This window comes from Pteropus alecto, unplaced genomic scaffold (assembly GCF_000325575.1).
Source record: "Pteropus alecto unplaced genomic scaffold, ASM32557v1 scaffold177, whole genome shotgun sequence".
NCBI classification, from domain to species: Eukaryota; Metazoa; Chordata; class Mammalia; order Chiroptera; family Pteropodidae; genus Pteropus; species Pteropus alecto.
In genome coordinates, this window is record NW_006442207.1 from 7285413 (window position 1) to 7290391 (window position 4979).

At 38.8% G+C, this 4979-nt stretch overlaps 1 pseudogene; it reads right to left on the minus strand.

Moving 5' to 3' along the window:
• Window positions 1–4144: 4144 nt before the first annotated feature.
• LOC112470157 lies at window positions 4145–4257 on the minus strand (annotated as a pseudogene).
• Window positions 4258–4979: the final 722 nt, after the last annotated feature.

Consider the following 4979-nt stretch of genomic DNA (forward strand, 5'->3'; position numbering starts at 1 on the left):
ACCTACTGTAGGTAGAGTAGAGCATGTTTGAAGTGGCGAACACGGTTCACTCATAATGATGCACTTTCTGAAAGTTTTCAGGAATTCTTGGCATTGCAAAATTTGGAAAATATATATATATACTGTATTTTAAAAGCTTTTTACATAGGTACTTGATAATATAAAATATTATCTATATATAAATATATGTGAATATATAAAATATGAAAAAATATAAAGGTTAGTTTGCAAGGAACATGTGGCTATCTTCACAGAAGGCGTTTTAGTGGCACTTGGCCCTTGTTCATTAGTCGCTGTAAGTCTTCCTAGGTAGATTCCGGTGTGAAATATTAGTATCCTCTAAAAAGTAGCACTCATGTGGCCGAGCCTGTTGCCGCATGGGGCTGCTTTCACCGTGGAGGTCAGGTCAGGTCCCTTCCCGTCTCTGTCATGAGGACACTTGAGGAACCCGTGGGGAGGACTGGGGGCCGAGGGCTGGGGCCACCTGACCCGCTCACCTGGCTGTGGTCTCCAGGACTAGTTGTGATGAGGCAGGAGGAACAAAGGTAGCTCCAGCTCCAGGCTCTGGGCTCAGTCAGCATCAAGCCACAGCTGTCTCCAGGTGAGTCATGACCTTGTATCTTGGCTCCAAGTGCTGCCTTGCTCCTGGGATTCTGAGCAGTATCATGTACCTCAGCTCTGAAAACAGGAACCCCATCTGTCATTCTCCTTACATCTGAGTTCCTGTCCCGAAGAACTACACTCAGCCCGTGAAGCCTTGATCTTGCCATTGCCCCACAGGAAGTCGAGGAAGCGCTGCTCTTGAAGCGTAGCCTGTGGCTGGGGCTCCTACGTATGCTACAAGACTTTTGCAGTCCTGCTTTCCTGCACCAGATTCCTGATTGGGAGTCACACTTCCCTGGTACAGACCACTTTACCAGATTGTGTTTTGGGCTGATTGCCATGTGCTCCAGATTCCAGGTTTCACCTGCTGGGCTGGACTTCCTACGAGCTGCTTCAGCCTCAGCCGTTCCCTAGCGCCTGACTTTGCTCAGTGAGCGGGTAGAATTCCAGAGCTCACCCCAGTCTGCCCTGTTCCTCTGCAGTTAATTGAGCCACGCTCAGCTTCACTTTAGCAAGTATAGGTGCATGCACTCTTGCTCAATATTAACCTAAAGGTCAAAATGGAGACATGAGACCATACCTATACAAAATTATTTCATATACTTGGTTCTGAACTGTAAAACTATTTAACAGATATTTTAAAAATGAAACATCTCATAATTACCACACAACATATTTTAAAAGGCTTAACACACTCAAACATCCGGGTGCAGTGCAAGCCTCTCCCCTCCCTCCCCTCACTGTGGACCAGTAGATAATATTTGGAATGTATTTTTAGTTGTCTTAATAAATAGCCTCAAATGACCTTTATTTCAATTGAAACAATTGAAGCCAACATTTCCAGAATAGAAATCAGGTAGGAAGTAATGTTTAACCTTAACTTGTTAGTCCAGTAAACACCTTTGGAAGAGTTCGCCTGTGCCTGCCAACGCATCGGCTGTATCTCCATGTTCTCTCATAAAACTGTCAGGAGGCCATCTATTCTGAAGTCAATCAAACCAGTCACCACTGAAATCCAGCCCCTAGAGCATTACTCAACAGGAAAGGGGTGAGTTACTGAGTGCAACAATGACTTCCTCCATAGCTCCTGCTCAATAAGAATCTTCAGAAGCTATTGCTTTTGGAAAAAAAAAACAATTAGTTTGGATCCTGCTTATGAAAGCAAATGCCCCGTGTTAAGTGGGGACAGACACTAGTCTGGTAAATCATTGAAAGGGCTCTAGCAGCACTGCCGCCTCGGTCTAGGCCAGGACTGTCATCACCGACTGGTTTTTCGAACCCAGAAAAGATCATTTAAGTCAAGAGAACCGGTGGCAAATCCACAGAACAGTCTACTTTTTAACGCTTACATTTTATAACCGTTCCACTTCTAAAAATCAACTAAGTAGGACATTATTTGGTTTAAGAAGTCCAATTGATTAACACTTTAAAAGTTGGTCTTTCCATAGGGCTCACATATTTACTGGTTTTTAAGGGGCAGTCTGATATTATACAAACGATGAGGAAAAATCTTGTCTACAGATTTTATACTGCATATTGGTCCTTATTTATTTCAAAAGTGTATTTTAAAATTTTAGAATGATCTCTTAGAAATTTAATATTCTTCGGCACATATCCATATTAGATTAATGAAATCAATGCTACTGATTTTAAGTTACGGAGTTTAGCAAGGAACTAGTACTTGGTTTAGTGACAGGAATTACCCGGACTGAAAATAAGGGATTTTTTTCCCCCACTATTAGAAGCAAGGTCAAGACTGGTCCTAGAGGACAGAACCTACAGTAGTTTGGTGTAGGAATAAAACAAAAGCTAGCTTAATCAATAACCTTCAACATTGCTTCGATCAAGACTTACCCAACCACAAGTTGTAAAGGCCTTAAAAATAATTGTGGAGAAGATATATATCCACCTATTTTTCTGCTAAATAAAATATATTACTTTTTTTTTCCTTTTTTTGCTATAGAAGGAACATCAAATGGTACCAGCATGTTGTTTAAGGTATAAATGGCATTTAAAATATTAGAGGTAGCAGCAGTAAAGAACTCATCATGATTAACTTGAGCGAATACACAAAAAACTCTCACAGAACATCTAACAGACTTGAAATTTTAGAAAAAACAATTATTGATAAATAAGAAACAAGCTTGGTCTTGGAATACGTTTCTCTTGACTGTTCTTATAATAAAGTTTTAAACATTAATTTGCCGTTAATTTTAGAAAACCGCGTATTTAGCTATTCCTAGGTTACAATCGGATGGGCCGCCAAGGGTGACTGCAGAATAGTAGAAAAGTATGAGATGCAGCCTTGAAGACCTTTGCTTGAATCCTGGCTAAGCCGCCTCTCAGCTGCATATTAGGCCAGCACTCCTCCTCTGGAGGACTGATCCTAGGTCAGAACGAGATAACTAAGCTGCAAGAAGCAAATGAAGTAATTTTGTATTGATAAACTCCCCTCAACCTTAAACTGCGTCTAGCAATGCATAACCAGAATGAGGTTCTCAATCCAAAAATCAAAGATATTTTGTGCAAGTTCACTCAATTAACTAAAACTAAATTTAGACCCAGGATTGCCCCCTAATGGTCATCTCAGAAATAAAATCTCTTTGAAAACTACTTGAATTTCCAAATTGTTTTTTTCTATCAAAAGTTCCTCAAAGGCATTTATCTTTGTTCTCATCTATAGCACATACAGTTTTTCTCTAAGTATATTCATCTAAATAAAGTTGTAAGTAGATACAGTATATTTCTTATCTTTAAAACTACCTCTATAACTAGATTAGTTTTTTCAGGTTTTTAAAATAACTTCCCTTAGAAATTTCCTCTCTCTGTGCCCTCAACATTGGAAATCATAATATATATATACATATATATATTTATGTATATATAAACCCTTTATATATGTAAATATATATATAAATATAAATATATGTATATTTACATATATATAAAGGGTTTCTACCTAAGTTCTTTTTGCATCTTAAGCAAAGGTATAGATATGTCATGTTGGATTCAAGAGCTAGTTCTTTATCTTAAAGGATATCACCACAGGTCATTCCCACTTTCCAGATAGTCATCAATGTCTTCGTTCTTGGGTGACTTGTTGAAAAAATGTCTTCCAAATCAAACGTTAATGTTTTATCCAAAATCTATATCTCATCTTATATTAAAACATGAATTCATCATGACTGGACTTATAGTCCAAACTAAGGAAACTGCCTCTCCCTTAAAAACAAAACAAAACAAAACACTGGAGCCACACAGGGTCTGGCACAGAAAGGACACTAGTAATTTTAGAATCTGACTGTCTATTGGTGAAATACTAGCACCTTCTTTTTGTTTTCTACAAGCCCTAGTCTCATTACCTACAAAATGGGGATATCATTTACTTTGTTGGGATATTGGGAAGGCAAATGAAGTAACATGTGAAAAAGTAGTTGGCATAATCTTTGATATACAGGTGTCAACAAGCAATAGATATTATCAATTATCTCCCCAGTCAAAAAGTGCCAATTTTAATTAATTAACTAATTAATTAATTAAAAGACCAGCACCTGGTCTTCCTAGGTGGTCTCCCATCCAAGTACCAAGCCCGACCCTGCTTAGCTTCCGAGATCAGATGAGATCGGGCGTGTTGAGGGTGGCATGGCTATAGACAAAAAAAAAATGCCAGTTATTTTTTAAAGAGGCATTATATTGCCACTCACAGGTATGAAAACTGCCCTGAGCTGTCATTTTCTATCATAGCTTCTTTCTGAGACTACGCCTCAAAAGTTTTCAACGTGTTCTCCACGGATATCACAGTCCCTGCTGGTAGTATTTGTGTTGGTGGGATGGTACAACAAAGTTGGGAACAACTGAAGGAGGAGAATGATAAGCAGCAAATTAAATGTCTTCGCTTCCAAGTTCTGGGTTTTTCACAGCAAACATGGTGCCTACTGACTGAGAAAAGGGAAGTTAGGTGCAAGGACTGGAAACATACTAGATTGTTAGGTCTATTGCACCCTCTAGTGGCCACAGCGAAGACTTCTTTTTAAAATGCTGGTTTAGCTAAGATTGCAACTTAGATGTGTTTACATTACTTACCCTTCAGTTTTAAAAAATAATCGTCGTGCCTTTATGTGTTTTCTGCCTATGGCAAAATAAGAGCTAATGCTGAGAGAAACCAATGCTGTCACAATATGATCCATTCGGTTCTGTTTATTCCCTGCCGAATGAAAATATTAATCGACAGAAGGAAAGACACAGGCAACATATCTTTCAAGCTGTATCAACTCTCAAGTGAGTAGTGAAGATAATTGTCTTTGTTGCTTTATGGAAGGGAAGTTTGAGATTCTCTTCAAAACAGCATTTTTTCACCACAAGGTTATTTACAAGCC